Genomic DNA, 12777 nt, shown 5'->3' with positions numbered 1-12777 from the left:
TCACCATTCCAAGTCCTGTCCCAGGGATCTGAATCCGCAGGGCCTGTGCTTCTTTGAACACACTGCCCACTTTCGCTCACAATACTTGGCAGCAGGCTCATCTTTGTCTTGCACACATCGCACTATCAGTCCCCAGTTACCAGCTGCATTGCCCAGGGCATTTTGAACGGCTTTTTAAAAAAAATCAGTGCAAGCATATCAACTTCTGTTTTAACTTAACAGAGGCCCAGTTGTCATTGTGATGTTCCTTTAAAAGGACTTTGACCCACGAAAGGTCGGGGATTTACATTTAGTCAGGATATGGAGATCCCTAGGATGTGACATATCTGTTGTAACCATTTCATTTATTTATTTCCAAAATATCAAGTTTGGGTCTTTGGGCTTTAGATCTGGGAGATCCTTTAATAAGCCTCTCATTCCTCTGTACTGAGAGGAGTATACGTATGAGCATGCTGAGCTGTCTGTTACCTCCTAGTCCTGTCCATTTTTATATTTGTTTTGTGAGCTGTTTCCAGTTAATTTCTGTTTGGTTATTTTCATTATCATTGTCTGAACCAAAATCGGTGTGATCCTCCTGTTGCATGTTTTTCTTTTAGAAATTCAGGGATTCTCCCTCCCATAGAGGGCATCATTGAAGCGCCCTGGGGCAATTCGTACGACATTGTCACCCAGCTTCCTAAAACCCACTTAAATGGCGTTTCAGGGGAACCAGCCAAGCACACCCTTGTACCCAGCATTACTGAAGCACGCACACTGGTGCTCAGTACTTGGCAGTGCAGCCTTCGCCGAAGTGATCCCTGCACCCCAAAAACCCTACTGAAGCACACACTGGTGCTCAGTACTTGGCAGTGCAGCCTTCGCCGAAGTGATCCCTGCACCCCGAAAACGTGGCCAAAACTACAACCCCAAAACACAATCCCTGTTCAGTCCTCTTGTCTGTGTGCCTTATATGTGGTTCGTATAAAAAGGGGTGCAAAGAGGTATCTCGGGGAGTCCCAGACCAAGGTGTGCGCCAGAGGTGGTAAGCATAAGAGGTACTTACCTCTGTCCTTCATCATGGGAAATCCATGAGGATCCCAGTTGCACCCTGCTCGCTGCGCCAAATTGTAAAGCGTGAAGGATTCTTTCTCCAAGAATCAGGCAGCACAGACAATACTGGAGAGGTTTATTCACGATACCGGGAAGTCTGATAAATCAGCTTCAGCTTCATGATGTTACAGTGGTCAATTATATCCCCTGTCTTATCGATTACATAGTATGTTTTAAATTCTTTATCTGTTCACTTACAAATACAGACATTGTCCCATCCGGAGAGAACAACAGTGATAATGGTCGTTACATACATGCAGAGACACTTTAATCACTCTACTTACATCAGTGATGCTAGGGCTACACTCTGTGTGTGTGTGTGGGGGGGGGGGGGGGGGAGTAGGGTGGAGGAAGAAGGCGGGGGGGGATCCTTACAGATAAGTGACAGATAGGAATTTCTAAAAGCAAATGTGCTGTTCTCATTGGAATTAGAATCACTAAGAGGACATCTGTCTTCCTGAGCCATCAGATGTTTGCATTAGCCATTTACGTGAGTTTTAACGTCCAACTCGTTAGCTGAAAACAGTCTCAAGCCTTACAGTGACATCTGCAAACTTGCTGAGGGTGCAATCTACCCCATCCTCCAGATCATTAATGAAGATGTTGAACAAAACCGGCCCCAGCACTGACCCCTGGGGCACTGCGCTTGTGACCGGCTGCCAGCTAGACATCGAGACGTTGATCACTATCCATTGAGCCCAATGAGCTAGCCAGATCTCTATTCATCTTATAGTCCATTCATCTAACCCAGACTTCTGTAACTTGCTGATAAGAATACTGTGGGAGACTGTATCAAAAGCTTTGCTAAATTCAAGGTATATCACATCCACCGTGACACAGGCGGGGCAGGCCCACGGTCTTCCCGGAAGTACTGGAGTGTCCTGGGTGTTTTGAGGATCCATGAGTGGCCACTGTACGCAGCCCTGATTCTCTCATGCCTTAGCTGCTGCCCTGTTACAAAGTGTTGGTTGTGCCCTTCCTTCTGAGACATTTCACAGCTGAGGTCCCATCAGGTGGGCCATGGCAGGGGGCGGTCAGACACTCTCTGTGCAGAATTGGGCTCACCTGGAGTCCAAAGGGTTTGTCTCTTAGTATGTGTTGGCTGTAAATGGGCTTTGAAGTGGAGAGAGGTGTTCAATGGGTGATTTATAATGGACTGATCCGTCCAGGAAGTGGACTCTCCGCACCCTGCCGCACCTTTGCTTTTCTCGTCTTGTTTTGGAAATGGCTCCAGGCTGCAGCCTACCAAGGGACTAATGTAGTCCTATCTGTGCGCAGATCAGGGTAGACCAGTGCTGGGGAGGCGGGGGCAAGGGCGAGTGGACAGTGCCTGCAGGGTGGCGAGGTGGGGGAAACTGCATTTGCAAGTATCTCAGCTTCACTTCTGGTCCTTGTTACCGAGCCCTACATTGATCCAAGCTGCACATGGCCCTGCCTTTTGAATCATCTCGTTAGTTCCAAGGTATTAATTAACTGTTAAGTCTGAGAAGTTCTCATTAATTTTTTGGAATAAATTAATACCCCCCCCTTTCCCACCCAAGCCTGGCTGATTTTGATTGGCACTTGTTTTTCACACAGATGTTTAATTAAAGGCATAATGAGTGTAAAATCGGCTCAGCTGCTGGGGAGGAAAGCTCTGAGCAGGTCGGGAGCAGATACCCCTGCAGCCAGAGGCACAGGCTCTTTCTTAGACCTTACGTAAACGTATTATTGTTATTTGTATTCCCGTGGCAACGTCGTGAGCACTGTACATGCCAGCAGATGTGTCCCTGCCTCAGGGGGCTCGGGGACGCAATGCAGATTGGAAGGGAAGACATGGGTAGCACATGGATAGTTAACATTAGCTATGGGCAGGTCTCCATTTCTTCCTGGGATAATTAATGCCTAGCTGTTCTCGCTGGGCAGGTTACTCTGGACAAGGTGATGGAGGTGGGTCTTGGGGAATAATCTGAAGGAAGGAGGATAGGGTGCAGCCAAGAGGAATGGGTTGTGCTTGAACTAGGTAGACACAGTGACGCTGACGCACCCAGGAGAACAGATCGGCTGAGGAGGAGGGTCCCCAGCTACTTTCCCGTGTCTAACCTCTCTCATAGCAACATTTGTAGGTGATGTGTTCTGCCTTATACAGCTGGCTGGGAGCCTGTGCCCCATCCTGGTGGACAGTGACCTACTTCCGTTATTCACAGAATCGTAGGGCTGGAAGGGACCTAGAGAAGTCATCTATTCCAGGCCCCTGCACTCATGGCAGGACTAAGTATTATCTAGACTGTCCCTGAGAGGTGTTTGTCTAACCTGCTCTTAAAAATCTCCAGTGCTGGAGATTCCACAACCTCCTGAGGCAATTTATTCCAGTGATTAACCACCCTGACTGTTAGGAAGTTTTTCCTGATGTCCAACCTAAACCTCCCTTGCCGCAGTTTAAGCCCATTGCTGCTTGTCCTGTCCTCAGAGGTTAAGAACAAAAATTTTTCTCCCTCCTCCTTGTAACAGCCTTTTATGTACTTGAAAAATGTTATGTCCCCTCTCAGTCTTCTCTTCTCCAGGCTAAACAAAGCCAGTTCTTTCAGGCTTGCCTCATAGGTCGTGTTTTCTAGTCCTTTAATCATTTTTGTTACTCTTCTCTGGACTTTCTCCAGTTTGTCCACATCTTTCCTGAAATGTGGCACCCAGAACTGGGCACAATACTCCAGTTGAGGCCTAGTCAGCGCGGAGTACAGCGGAAGAATTACTACTCGTGTCTGACTTACAATATTCCTACCAATACACCCCAGAATCACGTTCGCTTTTTTTGTAACAGCCTGACACTGTTGACTCACGTAGCTTGTGGTCCCCAGATCCTTTTCCGCGGTTCTCCTTCCTAGGCAGCCATTGCCCATTGTGTACGTGTGCAACTGGTTGTTCCTTCCTAAGTGGATACTTTGCATTAGTCCCTATTGAATTTCACCCTATTTACCTCAGACCAATTCTCCAGTTTGTTTAGTTCATTCTGAATTATAATCCTATCCTCCAATGCACTCGCAGCCCCTCCCAGCTTGGTGTCATCTACAAACTTAGTAAGTGTGCTCTCTATGCCATTATCCAAATCACTGATGGAAATACTGAACAGAACCGGACCCAGAACTGAGCCCTGTGGAGCCCCACTTTTTATGCCCTTCCAACATGACTCTCTAAACTCCTGGCTGGGTCTCAGCAACATCGTACACCTGGGCATGAAGCCCTTGGGAAACTCCAGCTAGTCCAGAGCACCGCAGCACATCTCAGCAGTGCTGGCTGCCACGAGGACATCATGCCTCTCCTCCATTTGCTACACTGGCTTCCCACGGGCCAGGTGCGCTGCTCCGACTGGCCTTCGCTAACACGCGCAGAGCACAGAATCCATGTAACTTACTGAGAAAAAAGCAAACCCCCCAAGCTACCCTGCATGGAAAAATCTACCACCCGAGGCGGGACAAGGGAGCTGTCAGTCACGTGGCTCAGTGAGCTCTGGAAGGCGCTCTGATGCCCGATGATGGGAGCGGTGCAAGAACTTGAATAGAATAGAATAGAAATGCCCCATGAGGGGAGTTCTGGAAGCCCCAGAGCTTCTCTATCATTGGACCACTTTTCTTGTGATGGCTCCCAGGGCTGTGCCAGGCTGAGAACTGTGTGTCCTGGCTCTTGTTGTTGTGCTTCTGTGCACAGATTTCTGCTGTAGCGGCATTCACGTAAATTCCATCTGCTCCTGGAGACTTGTCAGATCCCTGGAGCTTGAGCTTAATTGCTTTTACTTCCCTGCTGCAGAAGCTACCCAGGAAAGCAAAGAGAGTCTGTGGCAGATGGCTTGTGAGCATGATCTCTGCCATCTCTGGGACCACGCCCCAGCCCGTGCCACAATGCTCACACTTCCTCCATGGCTCGTTTTGGGATCTTTGTTACCCAAACCCGGTGTAGAGCAATCAGTGCTGCTCTGTCACTTAGGCACGTTTCTAGCTCTGAGCCTCATCAGCCAGGCAACGCACTAGCCCTCCGGTGTGTGTCTGTACCTCACCTGACAGGTGGAGACCCTGCACTGCAGAGGAGAAGGGGCTTGCATAGGGAATCTGTGAAACAGCTAGGAACTGAACCCAGATTTCTGAAGTCCTAGGCCAGTGCTCTCACCACTTGAGTCCTGATGGCGTGCCCAGCATGTGGGGCTGTGACCTTGCTTAGCTTTGAGGACCTGTCTTGGTCAGGCGATTTCATCCTCAGTCTCTTCTTTCGATTTAAGAGATGTTTCTCCTTCTCTTCAGCATTTATACTCTACGTTCTCAGGCCCCTTCCCACCCCATCAGTGGCAGAGTTCCTGGGCTCTCCTGTCCCTGCAGGCTCCTCTGCCCCATCCGTGTCGGATCCCTTGGTCCTTTGGTCTCGGGTCCCCCATCCCCTAATGTCACTACTGGCTTGCTTTGGCAGGAGCCGGGCATTTGTACCTGATTGCAGATGTTCTCACATTTAATTATGTTGTTCTTGTTCTTCTGAGTATTGACGCATTTCCAGTGGGGGCTGGCTCTCACCGCAGGGAAGGGAGGAGATGGGACAGCAGGTAACTGACACAATACTACAATTAGAGGAATTTGGAATGCCGTGGGGACAGAGACGCAGTCCAGAGGGGCTGTCTCTTTAGTCTCATGAATCACAGGCTGTGTTTACACTCGAGCTGGAGGGAGTTCTGTGTGCTTGCTTTGACTGAGCTAGTGCACTACAACAGACGTAGCTGTGGGGGAGCAGGCAGGAGGACAGGCTGGCCTCTTGAGTAAGCACTGAGGGTCCCAGGCAGGGTTGTACTCATGGCAGCTAGCCTATCCCATCGCCCCCACCGCCACACTCACGCATCTGTTTTTAGCATGTTACTCAATCAAAGCTGGCATGTGTATGTCTGCTTGTGCTGGAAGTCAGCTCTGCAGCTTGAATGTAGATGTCAACAGGGCTAATCTTCAGAGTAGATCTTCCTCTCCTTAGCGCTTACAGTCCTACTGTCCTCCAGCTGCTATCATCCTCAGTCTGAGAGGTCGGCACTAGCGCCGGGGCTGCTGATAAGCTGTGACTTCCGCAGGTGAGCTTGTGGGCTCCTAGACGCATAGATTGTCAAACAGAAGGGACCGCTCTAATCTTCCAGGCTGGCCTCTCGCGTAACACAGGCCATAGGACTGCCCTGCATTAATTCCTGTTTGAACTAACACAGATCTTGTAGAAAAACAACCAATCTTGATTTAAAAATCCCCAGTGATGGAGGATCCATGATGACCCTTGGTAAATTGTTCCAATAGTTAATTACTCGGTTTAAAAAAAAAATGTATGCCTTATTTCCAATCTGAATTTCTCTAGCTTCAACTTCCAGCCATGGGCTCATGTTAGACCTCCCTTTATTACACTGAAGAGCTCTCTAGTCTCAAATTTCTGTTCCCCATGCAGATAATTCTAGATTGTGAGCAAGTCACCCCTTAACCTTCTCTTTGTTCAGCTGAATAGATTCAGTGCCTTGAATCTATCACTCTAAGGCAGCTTTTCTGACCCGTTAACCGTTCTTGTGGCTCTTCCCTGAACCCTCTCCAGTTTATCAGCATCCTTCTGGAGTTGTGGACGTGCTGGGATCTGCAAGAGGGAGAGGGGCAGAGAGGAGGAGCACCTCTGCTGTATGCCTGGGGAGGGGGCCCTCCACTCATGCAGAAGGCTGAAGGAAAGAGGCCAGATCTGAAATACCTGAGGGGAGCTCAGCATTTGGGGGTGCAAAGTGCCTTCCCAATTCTGCAAAATCTCCATCTGTACCTGTGTGGAAGTAGGCCTTCAGTTTTTGTGTGTGAACGCGGGTGTGCCTGTGGGTGCGTGTACCAGTGCGTGCCTGTGAGTGAATGCAGGTACACCAGTGGATGTGTTCCTGTGCGTGAATGCGGATATACCAGTAGATGCGTGTACTTGTGCGTGCCTGGGTGTGAATGCAGGTACGCCGGTGGCCATGCATGTGCCTGTGCGCGAATGCGGGTACGCCAGTGTGTGCACGTGTGTGTGAATGCAGGTACACCGGTGGGTGCGCATGCCTGGATGTGAATGCGAGTACGCCAGTGGCCGTGCATGTGCCTGGGTGTGAATGCGGGTATGCTGATGTGTGCACATGCGTGTGCTTGTGCGTGAATGCGGGTATGCTGATGTGTGCACATGCCTGTGTGTTCTGTGCGTGGCCTGTCTGCTGAGGCTGCCAGCCAGCGAGCAGATAGTGCGGTGTGAACACCTGCTCACGGGATCTGCACTGGCATCCAGGGGCCGCCAATCAGCTGCAGACGGGCATGCCAATGTTCCTGCTGATCTGGGCGGCCTAGTGACAAGGATCTTTCTAGCCTCTCTCACCCCTTTGGCTGTCAGCTCGTCTCTCCCTGATCCCCTTGTTAATAACCTCCAGTGAAATCCGGCATTGTGATGAAAGGCCAGCAAACGCCTGCCAGAGGCACGGTGCACAGGCAGCTTGTTAGTGTAATTGGGCATTTTAAAGTCAGCTCTTGTCATTACATTTTACGTTGTTAGCAAGTGACGCTGCCGTGCAGAGTGAAATGCGGGACCAGTGTGTCATGCTGGGGACTGGACTGGCTGCCTTTAAAAGGGGCTTGTGGCTTTAAGGTTTGACCCATCTGTGACCTGTGGGCTTCCAGTGATGATAAGGCCCCAGAGCCTTCAAACGCTGCCATTTGGAAGGACAGCCGCCTCCAGCTGTCATGGCCAAAGCCAATTGCACGCGCTCTGCCCAGTCGTGCTAGGGACTTGCGGTCCAGGCGGCAGTTCCTAAGGCTCTTTTATAAGTTCCTCTCGGGACACTTCCAGCACTGGTGCTGGGTTATGCTGGCTTCTCCTGGGAGACGTGCTTGTGTATACGGACTGTGTATGCAATTGTGTATTTGTCTGTGTGTGTATCCATGTGAGATGATGTGTTCATGCCTGAGTATGAGTGTCAGTTTGTGTCTGCAAGCGTGTGTGTCAGTGCAGGTGGGAGTTAGCAGAGCCCAGGGCAGAGGAGGTAAAGCCAGGGGTCTTTTTCTGTCCAAGATGCTGGGCTTGCTTCCAGTTTCACAGGGAAATTCAGCCGCAAGAGAACTCTTTCTCGTTCTAATAGCAACAGCCGGAACCCCAGCGCCTCAGGGACCCAGGCACAAATGTAAGGTCACAGCGTGAGGCTGCCGTTCAGGCATGGCATTGGGGTGGAAATCGGGTCAAAGTCGCTGAAAGCTTCTCAGGGCTGAGTCTCAGGAATTCATGGCTCGCACTGAGCCGGACTGCCCTGAGTAGGTTGCAGGGAGCTCTTGTGGCTCTGGGTCCCGGCCGCGAAGGCTGAGAAAATGGGATCTCCAGCAGCTGGCCAAAGGAGGAAGGGAGAGGAGAGAGGCTGCACTGTCTCCCCTGGGTCCCTCAGAGGGGTACGTACATCACCTAGCACCGACGGGAGTTCTCCATGGCATGGAATTCCGCTGTCTGCCACTGCTGGTGCTGCCTCTCCCTAGAGGAGCTACTGGGGCTGTAACCCGGCAGATGAGAGCATGTGGCGGTAGCAGTGGAATTGCTGATGCCACCAGTGTCCCTGATGGTCATGTGAAAGGAGGCGGTGAAAAGAATGCCCGTTGCAGTGGTGACCGACTGGACCAGAGAGGAGATGGCTGCTCCGTCGCCCTCTAGCCCATCACACAGGTGCCGGATGGCTGCAGGGCACAGCCTTATGACCTGTGCATTTCTGAAGCCAAGGAAAGCCCTGGGAGCCTCTCTCACTGTTAGAGGGTTACGGCTCCTTCTCCTCTGAGCCTCACCCTCTATCCCAGCATCCTTTCCTTGAGTTGTCTCATGCTGTAGAGAACCAGCAGGCTCAGGGAATGTACTGCAACCTGTCCTCACAACTGCCCCATCTCCCCGGCTTCCAGCGACAGCTGGGATGTGTGGACCCAACGGTTTACACCTTCTCCCCCTCACCTCTCCCAACCACCAGCCTAATCCTGCCTGGCCGCCGCCTCTGTGCTAACCTTGCAAACCCCCGGTAACATCTGATCTCTGCTTGTTTCCCTCCGTCGGGTGGGGGTGTCGGGGGGTCGTCACTCTGGCTGCTGTCTGTTCTAAGACAGCCCCGCTGCAGAGCGGCTAGTGAAGGGTTGCTCCTTGAGCACTTTCATGTGGCTCTTGACTTCGTTTTGCCTCTGAGACAGCTCAGTGGGGAACAGCCCTTGAGCACCCCAAATGCTTCTGAAAACGCTGCTTGGGTACCCATTTCCCCGGCCATGCCCCACCTGGCCCCTGTGGACAGCTTGTGTAGGTGTCAGGTCACTCGGGCTTGCCCAGCCACCAGCTTTGAAAGTCTCCTGGACTCAGCTTCCACGTCAGTCTCCCGATAGGCACACCATGGCGAGTTGTGCTGGTCTACTCTAGTAACTGATTTGGCCTTGGTCCAGCTGTGCCTTAGTTTTTCAGTGTGTGAAATGGGGATAAGGACACTTCCCAACGTCTCAGGGATCCGTGAGGCTGAATTCATTCCTGGCTGTGAGGACTTGGATGTGACGGGGATAGAAACCACAGAAAAGCCCATAAATCTGTGATCCAGCAGGGAGGCCCCAGTCTGTGTCTGTGTGTCCAGCTGAAGTGCAGCTCCAGGGCCATGAGAATCCCTGTGATGGGTGGAGACTGCGTGTCCTTGGGAGTGTCTGTGAAGTGTCGCTGAATGCTGGGGGAGCTGGGCCCCGACCGGAGCCGTGGAGTGAGCAGACCAGAATAGCTGTAGGGGGAGCCCCGGACAGGAATAGCAGAGCCGCCGAGCTGCCTCTTTGGGTCTCTGCGATGCTCCATGCGGTGGCACTGCATCACCCATCACCCTGGCAGGCTTGGAAGCAGCTGAGAGTTACTCAGTTCATTTTGTGTGTTGCCATAGAGACGGGCACAATGGATTGCAAATAAACCTCTCAATCCTTGCCATTGACATTAACCACAGGCGTGCCGACCTCCCTTTAGTCCTATAGGAAAACACCACTGTTTTCACCCGGAACCAGTTACCTGGCTTAAGGGGACCCCAGATGGGCCTGAGCAAGTGGGAGCTGAGACACCGGGCTGACAGGTGCCTGGGTACAGCAGGCAGAGCATCCCCACGCCCCAGACACTGGAAAGAGAGATCAGGAGAATGAACGCTAGTGAGGGGCGATAGCAGTGAAATAAAACACACGCAGCAGGCAGAGCTACCCCTCCCATGAGGATAGACCCCTCCACGGGCTGCCGCGGTTCTCCAGCCACATCCCGCTGCAGGCAGAGGGTGTGGGGGTGATTGGCTGGACTAATCAGGATCTGCTACTTCAAACCCAGCCTGCAGCTGCCTTTCTCAGAGTCCCAGAGGGCAGCGCAGGGGAAAAAGAGTCCATTGGTTCCTACTGGAGCCAGGGTCTAATGCTGCAGGTCATGCTCACACGTGATTTCTGCCAGAGACCGGAAGAGAGTCAGGCCTACAACCCCTTAACCCAAACCTTCAGTGAACTGGGCCTGAGCTGCACCTGCCCTGGAGCACGGCTCTCCAGCCAGGACGGCGATCACGGCACCCAGGCCCAGACTCTTGTATGAATTTGGATGGACTAAATGGGCCCAAAGAGTCAACGTTACCCACTGTTAACGTCACCCACTCACTATCCAGCAGCAAACAGGTTTAAATGAGGTGTGGGGTTTGGTATCCAGCCTACTTAGTACCATTAAAAATCCTTTTAACCTTTGATTAAACTTACAGAAAAAAGAAGACAAGCAGTTAAAGCAGCTGAAATGTAAAGTATCGAGTTAGGCTTTTATTATAACAATGTCTCTGCAGCTACAGAGAATTGTCTTTGGCTATAGTCTTCAGAGGGGAAAAAGCTCCCTTTGACAGTTTTAGGTAGTAACAGCTGTCCTTTTGGGGGTGGGGGAGAGAAGAAGTTAGCTGAAATGGGCTGGAGTGATCACCGTTGCTGCTGCTGTTCAAGTCTGATCCTGTTTTCTAAAAGACAAAACGACTCTCACACATGAAGGGGAGACAAAGGAACAGCAAAGATAGAAAATGCAGCTTCTGCCTCTCGTGTTGACATTTGCTTGGAACCTCACTGCCGGGAAAAACACTGGCATGGAATCATAGGCGTGCGCAGCACATTTTCATAGGGTGTGCACCCGCGGAATTTCATTGCAAACTCAATTCCACTGGCGGGCCGCATTTGAATTACCCGCCGGCGGAATTCTTGCCGGGTCCTAGTCTCCGCCGTGAAATATCACGGCAAAATCTCGCAGCTCCTTATTCCTCCTGTCTTGCCGTCTGCTGAAGAGTCGCGCACCCTCCGCTCTTTCGGCGGCAGATGGCATCGCGGCATGCATCATAAGGGGCCGTGTGTTTGACGCCCCTGCACAAGGGTGTGCCTGAGCACACCTGGCACACCCCGTGCGCACGCCTATGCCTGGAATATGGTCTTATCAGCCACTCCTTGTACCAGCATCAGACTGCTTAGAGCATTGCTTTTAACTGCTTTTCTGGACACAGGCTTACAGCAATGTTGCAGAATAGCCAGTCTTAGCTGGCTAAGCTAGATTCATAGTGAGCAGAAGACAATAGGAGACGGTTAGGAAAGAGAAGAAATAAGGTGGGAAAAGGACACACGAGGGGGTGAGGGTGACAAAGTCTCACATCCCCAGTAATGTTCAGGATTTAGCTGAGCCAGTGGAGGTGGCAGTGTCATTTGGGTCCCTCTTTCGGGCTCGGTCTGATCAGGGCATCTTGCAGGATCAGGATGACAAAGGTCCAGCGGTGTCACTGTGGATCCCGGCATCCCAGGAAATGGCAGCGGTGGCAGCCATGCTAGTGAGGCTTGTGTCTGATTCATCCATCTCTCAGCCAGCCAGTGGCGTCAGACAGCTTGAAGCACATTTCCCCCCCAAAGTCTTTTCTTTTAAAAATCTCCAAAGGGAGTGATGGGTGGAATAGCCCAGCCCCTCATTATTTTGTCCACCAGTTAAATCTGATTTCTAACTCCAATTTTGGTTCATTGATTTCTGCTCCCACGCTGTTCTTGTTTATCAGGCATGATTCAACACAACCCTTGAATTATATTAGTAGGACTCCTTACTTCTCGTTTTGTTTTGCCCCTTTTCCATTAATATGTATTGTTATAGGTTATTGTGACATCTTGTGAACTTTCACTCACATCTCACAATTGAGCTCACAGTTAGGGTAAAGTGGTAGGCCCAATTATTGCAACACTCTGCTCCTAGCCACCCTCTGGTAGTTGTTCCACACGTTAATAGCCTGAATTACTCCAAAGAGGGCGATGTCTAAAGGGGCCGCGAAAGCTGGTCGTTACCATAGAACTGTGGTTTTCAATCTGTGGTCCATGGATATGTTTAAGATTGCCATAGGGGTCTGCAAATGAGAAAAGGTTGAGAACCACTGCTTTAAGAAATATGTGGACAAACTGAAGAGTCCAGAGGAGAGCAACACCAATGATAAAAAGTTTAGAAAACCCGACATATTATGAAAGATTAAAACAAGGAGCCAGTTTAGTCTTGAGAAGAAACGGCTGAGTTGGGACCTGATAACGGCTGTTATAAGGAGTGTGAATGATTTGTTCTCCATCTCCACTGCCGGCAGGGCAAGGAGTGTGAAAGGATGACTGGCCCCTTTCAGAGGGAGCAGGGCATGTGCAACTGTGACTG

At 51.0% G+C, this 12777-nt stretch overlaps 1 protein-coding gene across 2 annotated transcripts in view; it reads left to right on the top strand.

The window, feature by feature from the left end:
* SHANK3 (SH3 and multiple ankyrin repeat domains 3) overlaps positions 1-12777 on the top strand; it is a 663543-nt gene that overhangs the window by 410052 nt on the left and 240714 nt on the right. The gene's annotated exons all lie outside the window — the stretch shown is intronic.

Source organism: Emydura macquarii, unplaced genomic scaffold (genome assembly GCF_026122565.2).
Source record: "Emydura macquarii macquarii isolate MOO-44397 ecotype Brisbane River unplaced genomic scaffold, CSIRO-AGI_Emac_v2 contig_6, whole genome shotgun sequence".
NCBI lineage: Eukaryota > Metazoa > Chordata > Testudines > Chelidae > Emydura > Emydura macquarii.
The sequence above is the reverse complement of the archived record's forward strand: the minus strand, read 5'-3'. Positions and strand labels throughout refer to the sequence as shown.